The sequence below is a fragment of the Balaenoptera musculus genome, chromosome X, assembly GCF_009873245.2.
Source record: "Balaenoptera musculus isolate JJ_BM4_2016_0621 chromosome X, mBalMus1.pri.v3, whole genome shotgun sequence".
NCBI classification, from domain to species: domain Eukaryota; kingdom Metazoa; phylum Chordata; class Mammalia; order Artiodactyla; family Balaenopteridae; genus Balaenoptera; species Balaenoptera musculus.
The window spans coordinates 95,523,367-95,541,245 of record NC_045806.1 but is presented as its reverse complement, the minus strand read 5'-3'; positions in this window follow the sequence as shown (position 1 = coordinate 95,541,245).

Here is a 17,879-nt window from a genome sequence, read left to right as displayed (position 1 = left end):
CCCAACCTACATAAAATATATCAACATGTATGAATAATTAATATATAATATTATTAAATGAGATATTTCATATTGCTTTTCTGCACTAAGACCTTACACATTACAATTTGGGTCCTACATTTAAATGAGAAATACACAATATGTACTTAGATTTCATAAAATTTACAGTTGAAAAAGTAGCTGCACATATGCAAATTGTTCCAAATTTAATTCAGTTTTCCAATAACTGAATCAAATCCCCTGCAGGTCCTTTAATATTGGTATCCACATTAACAAAATAATTTAATCTTTTTTGGAAGAATTTTATTTTAAACAGCAGCATATCAGTTTCAAAATTATTTTCTGTCAATGTTAAGTAAATTCATTAATTCGTGGGTCAATTCAGCATTAGCATCAAAGTCAAAAGGATATTGCATTCTTCACAATTTTCTTGTAGATTTTAAGCCTAACTTATGTAATACTAATAATTAAAATCTTCATATTCATCCATGTTAGAAAAAATTATATAAAATAATTATATTAATTTTTGAGAGGGCAGACAGCAGAAGCAAGAAGAAATACAATCCTGCAGCCTGTGGAAAGAAAACCACATTCACAGAAAGACAGACAAAATGAAAAGGCAGAGGGCTATGTATCAGATGAAGGAACAAGATAAAACCCCAGAAAAACAACTAAATGAAGTGGAGATAGGAAACCTTCCAGAAAAAGAATTCAGAATAATGATAGTGAAGATGCTCCAGGACCTTGGAAAAAGAATGGAGGCAAAGATCGAGAAGATGCAAGAAATGTTTAACAAAGACCTAGAAGAATTAAAGAACAAACAAACAGAGATGAACAATAATACAACTGAAATGAAAACTACACTAGAAGGAATCAATAGCAGAATAATTGAGGCAGAAGGACGGATAAGTGACCTGGAAGACAGAATGGTGGAATTCACTGCTGTGGAACAGAATAAAGAAAAAAGAATGAAAAGAAATGAAGACAGCCTAAGAGACCTCTGGGACAACATTAAACGTAACAACATTCGCATTATATGGGTCTCAGAAGGAGAAGAGAGAGAGAAAGGACCCGAGAAAATATTTGAAGAGATTATAGTTGAAAACTTCCCTAACATGGGAAAGGAAAGAGCCACCCAGTCCAGGAAGTGCAGAGAGTCCCATACAGGATAAACCCAAGGAGAAACACGCCGAGACACATAGTAATCAAACTGGCAAAATTTAAAGACAAAGATAAATTATTGAAAGCAGCAAGGGAAAACCGACAAATAATATACAAGGGAACTCCCATAAGGTTAACGCAGATTTCTCAGCAGAAACTCTACAAGCCAGAAGGGAGTGGCATGACATATCTAAAGTGATGAAAGGGAAGAACCTACAACCAAGATTACTCTACCCGGCAAGGATCTCATTTAGATTTGATGGAGAAATCAAAAGCTTTACAGACAAGCAAAAGCTAAGAGAATTCAGCACCACCAAACCAGCTCTACAACAAATGCTAAAGGAACTTCTCTAAGTGGGAAACACAAGAGAAGAAAAGGACCTACAAAAACAAACACAAAACAATTAAGAAAATGGTCATAGAAATATACATATCAATAATTACCCTAAACGTGAATGGATTAAATGCTCCAACCAAAAGACACAGGCGCTCTGAATGAATACAAAAACCAGACCCACATATATGCTGTCTACAAGAGACCCACTTCAGGCCTAAGGACACATACAGACTGAAAGTGAGGGGATGGAAAAAGATATTCCATGCAAATGGAAATCAAAAGAAAGCTGGAGTAGCAATACTCATATCAGATAAAATAGACTTTAAAATAAAGAATGTTACAAGAGACAAGGAAGGACACTACATAATGGTCAAGGAATCAATCCAAAAAGAAGATATAACAATTATAAACATATATTCACCCAACATAGGAGCACCTCAATACATAAGGCAACTGCTAACAGCTATAAAAAAGGAAATCGACAGTAACACAAGAAGAGTAGGGGACTTTAACACCTCACTCACACCAATGGACAGATCATCCAAACAGAAAATTAAAAAGGAAACACAAGCTTTAAATGACACAATACACCAGATAGATTTAATTGATATCTACAGGACATTCCAACCAAAAACAGCAGATTAAACTTTCTTCGCAAGAGCACACGGAACATTCTCCAGGATAGATCACACCTTGGGTCACAAATCAATCCTCAGTAAATTTAAGAAAATTGAAATCATATCAAGCATCTCTTCTGACCACAACGCTATGAGATTAGAAATCAGTTACAAGGAAAAATATGTAAAAAACACAAACACATTGGAGGCTAAACAATACGTTACTAAATAACCAAGAGATCACTGAAAAAATCAAAGGAAATCAAAAAATACCTAGAGACAAATGACAATGAAAACACAATGATCCAAAACCTATGGGATGCAGCAAAAGCAGTTCTAAGAGGGAAGTTTAGAGCAATACAAGTCTACCTCAAGAAACAAGAAAAATCTCAAATAAACACTCTAACATTACGCCTAAAGGAACTAGAGAAAGAAGAAAAAACAAAACCCAAACTTAGTAGAAGGAAAAAAATCATAAAAAGCAGAGCAGATATAAATTAAATAGAAAAAAGAAAACAATAGCAAAGATCAATAAAACTAAAAGCTGGTTCTTTGAGAAGATGAACAAAATTGATAAACCATTAGCTAGACTCATCAAGAAAAAGAGGGAGAGGCCTCAAATCAATAAAACTAGAAATGAAAAAGGAGAAGTTACAACAGACAAAGCAGAAATACAAAGCATCCTAAGAGACTACTGCAAGCAACTCTATGCCAATGAAATGGACAACAACCTGGTAGAAATGGACAAATTCTTAGAAAGGTATAGCCTTCCAAGACTGAACCAGGAAGAAACAGAAAATATGAACAGACCAATCACAAGTAATTAAATTGAAATTGTGATTAAAAATCTTCCAACAAACAAAAGTCAAGGCCCAGATGGCTTCACAGGTGAATTCTATCAAAGATTTAGAGAAGAGCTAACACCCATCCTTCTCAAACTCTTCCAAAAAATTGCAGAGGAAGGAACACTCCCAAACTCATTCTATAAGGCCACCATCACCTTGATACCAAAACCAGACAAAGATACTACAAAAAAAGAAAATTACAGACCAATATCACTGATGAATATAAATGCAAAAAACCTGATACCAAAACCAGACAAAGATGTCACAAAGAAAGGCAACTACAGGCCAATATCACTGATGAACATAGATGCAAAAATCCTCAACAAAATACTAGCAAACAGAATCCAACAGCCTATTAAAAGGATCATACACCACGATCAAGTGGGATGTATCCCAGGGAGGCAAGGATTCTTCAATATACGCAAATCAATCAATGTGATACACCGTATTAACAAATTGAAGAATAAAATCCATATGATCATCTCAATAGATACAGAAAAAGCTTTTGACAAAATTCAACACCGATTTATGATAAACACTCTCCAGAAAGTGAGCATAGAGGGAAATTACCTCAACATAATATAGGCCATATACAACAAACCCACAGCAAACATCATTCTCAATGGTGAAAAACTGAAAGCATTTCCTCTAAGATCAGGAACAAGACAAGCATGTCCACTCTCACCACCATTATTCAACATAGTTTTGGAAGTCCTAGCCACGGCAATCAGAGAAGAAAAAGAAATAAAAGGAATACAAATTGGAAAAGAAGAAGTAAAACTGTCACTGTTTGCAGATGACATGATACTATACATAGAGAATCCTAAAGATGCCATCAGAAAACTAGTAGAGCTAATCAATGAATTTGGTAAAGTTGCAGGATACAAAATTAATGCACAGAAATCTCTTGCATTCCTATACACTAATGATGAAAAAGCTGAAAGAGAAATTAAGGAAACACTCCCATTTACCACTGCCACAGAAAGAATAAAATACTTAGGAATAAACCTACCTAGGGAGAGAAAAAGACCTGTATGCAGAAAACTATGAGACACTGATGAAATAAATTAAAGATGACACAAACAGATGGAGAGATATACCATGTTCTTGGATTGGAAGAATAAATATTGTGAAAATGACTATACTACCCAAAGCAATCTACAGATTCAATGCAATCCGTATCAAATTACCAATGGCATTTTTTACAGAACTAGAACCAAAAATCTTAAAATTTGTATGGTGACACAAAAGACCCCGAATAGCCAAAGCAGTCTGAGGGAAAAAAACGGAGCTGGAGGAATCAGACTCCCTGACTTCAGACTATACCACAAAGCTACAGTAATCAAGACAATATGGTACTGGCACAAAAACAGAAATATAGATCAATAGAACAGGATAGAAAGCCCAGAGATAAACTCACGCACCTATGGTCAACTAATCTATGACAAAGGAGGCAAGGATATACAATGGAGAAGACAGTCTCTTCAATAAGTGGTGCTGGGAAAACTGGACAGCTACATGTAAAGAATGAAAGTAGAACATTCCCTAACACCATACACAAAAATAAACTCAAAATGGATTAGAGAACTAAATGTAAGACTGGATACCGTAAAACTCTTAGAGGAAAACTTAGGAAGAACACTCTGACATAAATCACAGCAAGGTCTTTTTTGATCCACCTCCTAGAGTAATGGAAATAAAAACAAAAATAAACAAATGGGCCTACTGAAACTGAAAAGCTTTTCAAAGCAAAGGAAACTACAAACAAGACTAAAAGACAACCCTCAGAATGGGAAAAAATATTTTCAAACGAATCAATGGACAAAGGATTAATATCCAAAATATATAAACAGCTCACTCAGCTCAATATTAAAGAAACAAACAACCCAATCCAAAAATGGGCAGAAGACCTAAATAGACATTTCTCCAAAGAAGACATACAGATGGCCACGAAGCACATGAAAAGATGCTCAACATCACTAATTATTAGAGAAATGCAAATCAAAACTACAATGAGGTATCACCTCACACCAGTTAGAATGGGCATCATCAGAAAATCTACAAACAACAAATGTTGGAAAGGGTGTGGAGAAAAGGGAACCCTCTTGCACTGTTGGTGAGAATGTAAATTGATACAGCCACTATGGAGAACAGTATGGAGTTTCCTTAAAAAACGAATAATAGGATTACCATATGACCCAGCAATCCGAGTACCAGTCATATACCCAGAGAAAACCATAATTCAAAAAGACACATGCATCCCAGTGTTCATTGCAGCACTATTTACAATAGCCAGGTCATGGAAGCAACTTAAATGCCCATCGACAGATGAATGGATAAAGAAGATGTGGTACATATATACAATGGAATATTACTCAGCCCTACAAAAGAACGAAGTTGGGTGTTATGTAGAGACATGGATGAATCTAGAGACTGTCATACAGAGTGAAGGAAGTCAGAAAGAGAAAACATATATTGTATATTAACACATATATGTGGAACCTAGAAAAATGATAGAGATGAACCGGCTTGCAGGCTAGAAATTGAGACACAGATGTAGAGAACTAACCTATAGGCACCAAGGGGGGAAAGTGTTGGCAGGGGTGGTGGTGGTGGTGCTGTGATGAATTGGGAGCTTGGGACTGACATATATACACTAATATGTATAAAATGGATAACTAATAAGAACCTGCTGTTTAAAAAAATAGCTAAAATAAAATTCAAAAGAAAAAGAAATAATAATAATTATATTGATTTTTATTATAAAAAGTCAATTTTAGCAGAAATTCTCATATTTGTCTTGTGATGTATAAATGAACTTATCCATTCTGTAGAGCTTCAAATTTAACTTGGTCATATGCAGTGTGATATCAGTGAGAAAACAGAAATCTCACTGCAATTTGTTTTGTTTTCCATTACTTAATATTTGACAATCATTCATTTTGTAGAACTCTGCCATGACTCAACTAATGACAATTGGCAATAAAACACGAGATGATTAAACTCATTTTTTCTATTTCTTGTAACAGTTCCCTTAATAAATGAATTTTAACAACTGTATCCATGTATTTCATAGAGCCAGCTTCAGAAAACTGAACACAAATATTGCAATATGTACCACATAGCTCAGCAAAGCAACAAAGGAAATACCAGTCTTTTGTTTTATGATTCTAATATAACTGGATTTTTGAACTAACAGCTGCAGCACAGTTTGTTGTGTTAGAAACTATATTCTTCATAGCTATATGAAAGCTTTCTGTGAATAATCAAAGCTATACGTATAGCTGATTCACTTTGTTGCACAGCAGAAACTAACACAACATTGTAAAGCAATTATACTCCAATAAAGATATTTAAAAAAAACAATATATGCCACAATTTTTATTTTTAAGCTGAAAATTGACAATATTTCTTCCTAAGTTTGGAAGTCCTTTGACACAAGCCATATGTAAAATATTATTTGTATGGTATTACTTATATTACATAACATATACAGTTAAAGAAAAGTACTTGTACTTTTCAAATTTTGAACCAACTGATCTATAAGATTGTTAGAAGGGACTTGTATTCTATGGGCATTGGTTTGGTAAATATTTTAAAAATTCTTTCCCTGATATACTTCCAACAAAATTTATATAACTAAAATAATTGTTTTACCATTTCTTCATCTAAATATGGTTTTTGTTTTTGAGGAAAAAATCAAGTTGTTTTAAAGCTGGCCAAAGTTACAAGCTCAGGTTCTATTAAAAATCATTTGTGTAGTTTTGTTGGCCATTTAATTCTTATTTCAGGTGACAAAATTTATTGATTCTTCTTGACTGTTAAGAAGAAACTTCTAACCAAATCCACTGTTTTTGCTGAAAATGTCACTCAATATTATACACTTTGTTATTTTTTACACTATAAATGGCTTTTCTGATTTTCTCACAGCAAATAGCAATCAACATTTATTATGAAATTTTCAACATACTTTTTTCCAGTTTCTTTTTCTCTTTAATATTTTGGTTGTACTATTAGCTTCTGCATCTCCACTCAATTCTGCATCAGGAGTATGTCTTTATTTTAACTTTCAAACTTATCCATGCATTTTTTTAAACTAGAAAATGATTCAATTATATTACATTTAAAATAATAAGTATTTCAATTTAATAACCAATTATGATTTATATAGGAATCATTATAAATCATACGGTCTGCATAAAATATGCAAATAAATACATTAGAATCTTATAATAGTACCTAGAATAAATCAGTGGAACTGAATCATTCTCTTGATACTGACTAGATAGATTATGTAATTATGTGTAATATTAGAAATAACACAAACACATGACATGCACACTACCATATGAGAATTATCTCTAATACAAAGCAATGAATGGTAAAAGTGAAACATAGTATTACCAAAACAGTAAAGTTGTGTTTCATAAAAAAGATAGCTTACACTGCTTCAGTTTTCCTGCTGTACACCTGAAACTAACACAACATTGTTAATCAACTATACTCCAATATAAAATAAAAATTTAAAAAGAAATAAAGAAAAAAAGAAATTAAAAATATTACATTTAATTAAATTTAAAAATTCAGTTCTTCAGTTGCACTAAATCCATTGCAAGTGTTTAATATCCACACGTGACTGGTAGTTACCATACTGGATAAGATAGGTATTAGGTTTAGGACAGCATATTAATGTTGCATAATGTGGTTCTTCTTCCATGTACAAGATTTTTCCTGTCAATTTATTTAAATATCTGGGCAATCTAAGGGGAAAAGTTTATCAATCTGGCCACTGCAGATTGGAACTGCATCTAGTTACTCATATCTACTACCACTCTTTTGCATTGCTTAAGTATCAAGCAAACATGGACAACAATTAACCTGTGAATTTAATGTCAATAAAAATTTTAGCATGATAGGATAACTACAAATTCATATGGAAGAGAAAAATCCATCCAAATAGTCAACATGTGGTAAAAGAAGAAGAATGAAGAGGAAGTTTCCATATTAGACATCAAAACACTATAGACATTTTAATACACTTCTCTGTGTCCCAGGAGGGTTGATAAGATGAACTGACTGCTTCATATTTTAAGAGCCTTCTGAAGGCCAGAGTGAGGGACTTGCGGCCCAGGTCCTGTGTGTCAGCTACAGTCATGTGGCTGCCAGGGTCTTGGTGCTCTGGCTGGGTGTCAGGTCTGTGCCTCTGAGGTGGGAGAGCCGAGTTCAGGACATTGGTCCACCAGAGACCTCGCAGCTCCATGTAATATCAAATAGTGAAAGGTCTCCCAGAAATCTCCATCTCAAGGCTAAGACCCAGCTCCACTCAATGATCAGCAAGCTACAGTGCTGGACATCCTATGCCAAACACCTAGCAAGACAGGAACACAACCCCACCCATTAGCAGAGAGGCTGCCTAAAATCATAATAAGGTCACAGACAAACCAAACACACACCACTGGATGGGGTCCTGCCCACCAGAAAGACAAGATCCAGCATCATCCACTAGACACACGCACTAGTCCCCTCCACCAGAAAGCCTACACAACCCACTGAACCAACCTTAGCCACTGGGGACAGACACCAAAAACAATGGGAACTATGAACCAGCAGCCTGCGAAAAGGAGACCCCAAGCACAGTAAGTAAAGCAAAATGAGAAGACAGAGAAACACACAGCAGATGAAGGAGCAAGGTAAAAACCAACCAGACCTAACAAATGAAGATGAAATAGGCAGTCTACCTGAAAAAGAACTTAAAATAATGATAGTAAAGATGATCCAAAATCTTGGATAGAATGGAGAAAATACAAGAAACACTTTACAAAGACCTAGAAGAACTAAAGAGCAAACAAACAATGATGAACAACACAATTAATGAAATCAAAAATTCTCTAGAGGGAATCAATAGCAGAATAACTGAGGCAGAAGAACAGATAAGTGACCTGGGAGATAAAATAGTAGAAATAACTACTGCAGAGCAGAATAAAGAAATAAGAATGAAAAGAATTGAGGACAGTCTTAGAGACCTCTGCGACAACATTAAGTGCACCAACATTAGAATTATAGGGGTCACAGTAGAAGAAGAGAAAAAGAAAGGGACTGAGAAAATATTTGAAGAGATTATAGATGAAAACTTCCCTAATATGGGAAAGGAAATAGTCAGTCAAGTCCAGGAAGCTCAGAGAGTTCCATACAGGATAAATCCAAGGAGAAACACACCAAGACACATATTAATCAAACTACCAAAAATTAAATACAAAGAAAAAATATTAAAAGCAGCAAGGGAGAAACAACAAATAATAGACAAGGGAATCCCCATAAGGTTAAAGGCTGATCTTCCAGCGGAAATTCTGCAAATGAGAAAGTTGTGGCAAGACATATTTAAAGTGATGAAAGGGAAAAAACTACACCTAAGATTACTCTACCCAGCAAGGATCTAATTCAGATTTGACGGAGAAATTAAAAACGTTACAGACAAGCAAATGTTAAGAGAATTCAGCAGCACCAAACCTGCTTCACAAGAAATGCTAAAGGAATTTCTCTAGGCAGGAAACACAAAAGAAGGAAAAGACCAACAATAACAAACACAAAACAATTAAGAAAATGTTAATAGGAACATAAATATCGATAATTACCTTAAATGTAAATGGATTAAATGCTCCAAACAAAAAAGACATGGACTGGCTGAATGGATACAAAAACAAGACCCATATATATGCTGTCTACAAGACACCCACTTCAGACTTAGGGACCCATACAGACTGAAAGTGAGGGGATGGAAAAAGATATTCCATGCAAATGGAAATCAAAGGAAAGCTGGAGTAGCAATTCTCATATCAGATAAAATATACTTTAAAATAAAGACTATTACAAGAGACAAAGAAGGACACTATATAATGATCAAGGGATCAATCCAAGAAGATATAACAATTGTAAATATTTATGCACCCAACATAGGAGCACCTCAATACATAAGGCAAATGCTAACAGCCATAAAAGGGGAAATTGACAGTAACACAATCATAGTAGGGGACTTTAACACCCCACTTTCACCAACGGACAGATCATACAAAATGAAAATAAATAGGGAAACACAAACTTTAAATGATACAGTAAACAAGATGGACTTAATTGATATTTATAGGACATTCCATCCAAAAACAACAGAATTCCCTTTTTTCTCAAGTGTTCATGGAACATTCTCCAGGATAGATCATATCTTGGGTCACAAATCAAGCCTCAGTAAATTTAAGAAAATTGAAATCTTATCAAGTATCTTTTCCAACCACAACGCTATGAGACTAGACATCAATTGCAGGAAAAAATCAGTAAAAAATACAAACACATGGAGGCTACACAATACACTACTTAAAAACCAAGAGATCACTGAAGAAATCAAAAAATACCTAGAAACAAATGACAATGAAAACACGACAACCCAAAACCTATGGGATACAGCAAAAGCAGTTCTAAGACAGAAGTTTATAGCAATACTATCTAACCTCAAGAAACAAGAAACATCTCAAAGAAACAACCTAACCTTACACCTAAAGCAGTTAGAGAAAGAAGGACAAAAAAATCTCAAAGTTACCAGAACGAATGAAATCATAAAGATCAGATAAGAAATAAATGAAAAAGAAATGAAGGAAACAATAGCAAAGATCAATAAAACTAAAAGCTGGTTCTTTGAGAAGATAAACAAAATTGATAAACCATTATCCAGATCATCAAGAAAAAAAGAGAGAAGACTAAAATCAACAGAATTAGAATTGAAAAAGGAGAAGTAACAATTGACACTGCAGAAATACAAAGGATCATGAGAGATTACTACAAGCAACTATATGCCAATAAAGTGGACAACCTGGAAGAAATGGACAAATTCTTAGAAAAGCACAACCTTCCGAGACTGAACCAGGAAGAAATAGAAAATATAAACAGACCATTCACAAGCACTGAAATTGAGGCTGTGATTAAAAATCTTCCAGCAAACAAAAGCCCAGGACCATATGGATTCACAGGCGAAGGACCAGATGGCTTCACAGGCGAATGCTATCAAACATTTAGAGAAGATCTAACACCTATCCTTCTCAAACTCTTCCAAAATATAGCAGAGGGAGAAACACTCCTGAACTCATTCTACGAGGCCACCATCACCCTGATACCAAAACCAGACAAAGATGTCACATAGAAAGAAAACCACAGGCCGATAACACTGATGAACATAGATGCAAAAACACTCACAAAATACTAGCAAACAGAATCCAACAGCACATTAAAAGGATCATACACCATGATCAAGTGAGGTTTATCCCAGGAATGCAATGATTCTTCAATATACGCCAATCAATCAATGTGATAAATCACATTAACAAATTGAAGGAGGAAAATCATATGATCATCTCAATAAATGCAGAAGAAGCTTTTGACAAAATTCCACAATCATTTATGGTAAAAAAAAAAACCCTTCAGAAAGTAGGCATAGGGGGAACTTACCTCAACATAATAAAGGCCATATATGACAAATCTACAGCCAACATCATTCTCAATGGTGAAAAACTGAAACCAATTCCCCTAAAATCAGGAACAAAACAAAGTTGTCCAATCTCACCACTATTATTCAACTTAGTTTTGGAAGTTTTAGCTACAGCAATCAGAGAAGAAAAAGAAATAATGGGAATCCAAATCAGAAAAGAAGTAGTAAAGCTGTCACAGTTTGCAGATGACATGATACCATACATAGAGAAACCTAAGGATGCTACCAGAAAACTACTAGAGCTAATCAATGAATTTGGTAAAGTTGCAGGATACAAAATTAATGCACAGAAATCTCTTGCACTCCTATACACGAATGATGAAAAATCTGACAGAGAAACTAAGGAAACACTCCCATTTACCACTGCAACAAAAAGAATAAAATACCCAGGAATAATCCTACCTAAGAAGACAAAAGACCTGTATGCAGAAAACTATAAGACACTGATGAAAGAAATTAAAGATGATATAAACAGATGGAGAGATATACCATGTTCTTGGATTGGAAGAATCAACATTGAGAAAATGACTCTACTACCCAAAGCAATCTACAGATTCAATGCAATCCCTATCAAACTACCAATGGCGTTTTTCACAGAACTAGAACAAAAAATTTCACAATTTGTATGGAAACACAAAAGACCCCAAATAGCCAAAGCAATTGTGAGAAAGAAAAACGGAGCTGGAGGAATCAGGCTCCCTGACTTCAGACTAAACTACAAAGCTACAGTAATGAAGACAGTATGGTACTGGCACAAAAACAGAAATATACATCAATGGAACAGGATAGAAAGCCCAGAGATAAACTCACGCACATATGGTCACCTTATTTTTGATAAAGGAGGCAAGAATATACAATGGAGAAAAGACAACCTCTTCAATAAGTGGTGCTGGGAAAACTAGACAGCTACATGTAAAATGAAATTAGAACACTTCCTCACACTATACACAAAAATAAACTCATAATGGATTAAAGACCTAAATGTAAGGCCAGACACTATAAAACTCTTAGAGGAAAACATAGGGAGAACACTCTATGACATACATCACAGCAAGATCCTTTTTGACCCACCTCTAGAAAAATAGAAATAAAAACAAAAATAAACAAATGGGACCTAATGAAACTTAAAAGCTTTTGCACAGCAAAGGAAACCATAAACAAGACAAAAAGACAACCCTCAGAATGGGAGAAAATATTTGCAAATGAAGCAACTGACAAAGGATTAATCTCCAAAATTTACAAGCAGCTCATGCAGCTCAATTTCAAAAAAACAAACAACTCAATCCAAAAACTGGCAGAAGACCTAAATAGACATTTCTCCAAAGAAGATATACAGATTGTTGAAAAACACATGAAAGGATGCTCAACATCACTAATCATTAGAGAGATGCAAATGAAAACTACAATGAGGTATCACCTCACACCGGTCAGAAAGGCCATCATCAAAAAGTCTACAAACAATAAATGCTGAAGAGGGTGTGGAGAAAAGGGAACCCTCTTGCACTGTTGGTGGGAATGTAAATTGATACAGCCACTATGGAGAACAGTATGGAGGTTCCTTAGAAAACTAAATATAGAACTACCATACAACCCAGCAATCCCACTACTGGGCATATACCCTGAGAAACCCATAATTGAAAAATAGTCGTGTACCACAATGCCCATTGCAGCTCTGTTTACAATAGCCAGGACATGGAAGCAACCTAAGTGTCCATCGACAGATGAATGGATAAAGAAGATGTGGCACATATATACAATGGAATATTACTCAGCCATTAAAAGAAACAAAATTGAGTTATTTGTACTGAGGTGGATGGATCTAGAGACTGTCATACAGAATGAAGTAAGTCAGAAAGAGAAAAATAAATACCATATGCTAACACATATATATGGAATCTAAAAAAAAATGGTACTGAAGAACCTAAGGGCAGGACAGGAATAGAGATGCAGAGGTAGAGAATGGACTTGAGGACATGGGGTAGGGGAAGTGTACCTGGGACGAAGTGAGAGCATGGCATGGACTTATATATACTACCAAATGTTTAGTAGATAGCTAGTGGGAAGCAGTCGCATAGCATAGGGAGATCAGCTTGGTGCTTTGTGACCACCTAGAGGGGTGGGATAGGTAGGGTGGGAGGGAGACGTGAGAGGGAGGCAATATGGGGATGTATGTATACATATAGCTGATTCAATTTGTTATGAAGCAGAAACTAACACACCATTGTAAAGCAATTATACTCCAATAAAGATGTTAAAAAAAAAACAAAAAAACCCCCAAAGCCTAGGTCTCAGGTGACGGAGGACATGAGAGAGAAAGTGGGACTTCTGAGCACAGTGCCTGGGGAAATCTGCTGGGTTGCTGAGCCAGGAGGTTACAGGGATAGCATATTTGTCCAGATGTCACCAAGCATCAAGCAAAGGGGCCTTTCTGCCCCATAGACCCAAAGGGCCAAGTAGTGATCAGACCTGGAAACAAATCAGAGGGCGCTGCCTGCAGGAAGCCAGGAACCAAGATGAAGTTTTAAGTGCCTCAAATTTGAGTTGAGACAAGATCCTCACATCTCCCTCAGCGGGCTCTCTTGTTCCCCTGAGACTTCATCCACAGAAACAACTCTTTGCCCTGGACTATATATAATCCAGAGGATATTTTATGAAAGTTCCTTTTAAAGTGACATTGCTGGAACAGGGAAAATAATAATGTGAGAAAGTGTAAGGTTGAGGGTCCTCGTCTTCAGAGGCATCTCCTACTTTCCATCCTTGGGCAGGAGACACAGAGAACTAAGTAGTTTTCCCAGCAGCTCTGGCCTGGTGGCATCAGAACCCACTCCTCCCAGTGCTCTGTGGATGTGTGGGAAGGTGGGAAATAAAAAAGGCTCTAAGAAGGGGCATCTGGTGAACGTTAGGTGCACTAAGGGAAGAGAAAGCCGAGAGTGTTTACAGAGCCTTCCTGTGCCCCTAACTCTCCAATCTACTACCAACACCGTGGCTGTGAGAAGCAGCATTCACTCAGCACAGAAAATGTCAGGAGTCTACTGTGATGCGGGGAAAGGCATCTCTCCCAGCAGACTTGGGAGGAGAAAAGATGTGGGGGTGCTGGGATGCAGTCTGTGGGCACATTGTATTCCGTCCTTTTTTTTATCAGAACATCTTACCTTTGCTTCTTAAGGGACAATAAAAATGCAGCCAAGGGCTTGAAGAAAAAAAAAACCACTATAGAGCTACATGGTATATAAGCGAATGTAGTATTGGCACAGGAATAGACTATTCAACATATGGAATCAGTACAATTACTATCCACTTAGAAAAAAATAATAGGCCTTCTTTTATTTCAACCCATATGCAAAAAAAAAATCCAGATGGATTAAAGGGTTAAACGTATAATTACAAGACTGTAAATTTTTAGACATTATCTTAGAGGAAGGAAAAGAACAAAGTTCAGAATCCATAAGTAAATACTAACAGATCTTTCTTCCCCCAAATTAAAATAATTTACATAATGAAAGTGACTATTATAAAATAGAGAAAACATGATATAATTGGAGAATGTATCTGCTGAATAAATAATAGGCAAAGGGTCAGCATCCAAAATATATAGCTACTACAAGTCAATAAAGAAAAATGGAAAATTTGGCAAAGGAACAGAAAATTTACAGAAATATCACAAATGGTCAAGAAACATAAAATGTTAAACCTCACAAAAAGAGAAATACATATTAAAATAAAAATAACTTTTCATCCTATGACTGCCAACATTTTAAAATATGTATAATATCTAATTTGGCTAGGATATTATGGTTTTTCATACAAAATTGGTGACAATATACATTTGGTATAGGCTTTTGATTTGGAATGGCAACTTGGCAATACCTGTAAAATTTTTAAATTGCATACATTCTGACACAGTAATTCTTCTACTAAGAATCTATTCTAAATATATATATAATATATATGTTTATATTTATATATAGTGAACCCCCTATGGGAGGGCATTCAGATTATTTTCAGTTGTTCACTATTTAACATAATACCTGTATATGTATATACAGGTACTTGAACATATAGCAAGTAGATGAAATCTAACAAGGATATTGATTCAGGAATTGTTTTAAATAGTGAATATATATGTATATATATGCATATATGTGTATATATGTATAACCATGAATATATATTTAAATATTGAATATAGAAATATATAATAGTAAAATATACCTACTTAGATAGTGAATATATATATTCACTATTTAAAAGAATACTTGAATCAATATCCTAGCTAATTTTGTATACCTGCTACATATGTATGTATATAATATACATATATATGCATTATGTTAAATAGCAAATGACTGAAAGAATCTGAATGGTCACCCATAGAGGATTGCTTAAATAAATGAGTATATGTCTATATATGAAATTTATGAAGTACTGTGTAAGATTTAGAAGAATAAAGTAACACTATAAATTATTGACATTCAAATATCTCCAAGATATATTGTTAAATAGAAAGCAAATTACAGAGTATTTCATATAGTATAATTAAACTTTGTAAAGTACATATTTGTATATCTTCTATATGTACAAAAAAGCATAGAAAAAGAACTGGAAAATACCTACCAAATTGTTATTAGTGGTTACCTTTGGGGATGTTGATGGGAGTTAAGTGGCAAGAAAGGAAGGTTTTTCACAGTTTACTCTGTATTGCTTGAACAAAGATAAAGGATTCATATTCTACCACTGTAATAAAAGATAAATGCTAGAAGCATTCCCATTCATATTAGGAGGAACACAGTAAATAGTCACTGGAGATGATGGTGAGGAGGAAGTATCAGCAAAAGAAAGAATGTTCGGGCAGAAGACCTAAATAGACATTTCTCCAAAGAAGATATACAGATTGCCAACAGACACATGAAAGAATGCTCAACATCATTAATCATTAGAGAAATGCAAATCAAAACTACAATGAGATATCATCTCACACCGATCAGAATGGCCATCATCAAAAAATCTAGAAACAATAAATGCTGGAGAGGGTGTGGAGGAAAGGGAACACTCTTGCACTGTTGGTGGGAATGTAAATTGATACAGCCACTATGGAGAACAGTATGGAGGTTCCTTAAAAAACTACAAATAGAACTACCATACGACCCAGCAATCCCACTACTGGGCATATACCCTGAGAAAACCATAGTTCAAAAAGAGTCATGTACCAAAATGTTCATTGCAGCTCTATTTACAATAGCCAGGACATGGAAGCAACCTAAATGTCCATCGACAGATGAATGGATAAAGAAGATGTGGCACATATATACAATGGAATATTACTCAGCCATAAAAAGAAATGAAATGGAGGTATTTGTAATGAGGTGGATGGAGTTAGAGTCTGTCATACAGAGTGAAGTAAGTCAGAAAGAGAAAAACAAATACAGTATGCTAACACATATATACGGAATCTAAGGGAAAAAAAAAAGCCATGAAGAACCTAGTGGCAAGATGGGAATAAAGACACAGACCTACTAGAGAATGGACTTGAGGATATGGGGAGGGGGTGGGGTGAGATGTGACAGGGTAAGAGAGTGTCATGGACATATATACACTACCAAATGTAAAATAGATAGCTAGTGGGAAGCAGCCGCATAGCACAGGGAGATCAGCTCGGTGCTTTGTGACCACCTAGAGGGGTGGGATGGGGAGGGTGGGAGGGAGGGAGATGCAAGAGGGAAGAGATATGGGAACATACTGTATGTGTATAACTGATTCACTTTGTTATAAAGCAGAAGCTAACACACCATTGTAAGGCAATTATACTTCAATAAAGATGTTTAAAAAAAAAAAAAAGAAAGAATGTTCTGTGCATGCACTTTAGAAATCTTAGTCATCATTATTATAGTTTTAAAGTAATAGTAATAATGGTTTAACACTTTTATCATAAATCAATATTTTCAGTCTCACATGGTGAGCAGGGAAGATAATATTGTGCAGAGTTCACATCTGAGAGTTCTCACAGAAAGTCAACATTCAGTGGAAGATCTAGGAAAAAACTCATCTACTGACTTCAAAGCCAGGTTCTTTCAACTAGGCCTTTATGTTTCTTTCAAAACCTATTTAGAAAATAAACAAATGACTTTAATATAAAATTTAGTGCAATAAATGCAATTAAATTTTTCCTTGAAATAATACTTCATTAACATTAAATCCCTGTATCGTTTGTAACAAACACATTTTACTTCAGAATCATTTATGATATTTATCAGGTAACCAGCTGGATCTATCATGCTCCCTTTAAATTGCTATGTAGTTTTTCAATAATTGTTGATATCCAGGTTTTGCATAATTAACAGTGAATGTCAAATGGTGCATTTGTTGAATGGTTCTTTATATGTTTTGTGATA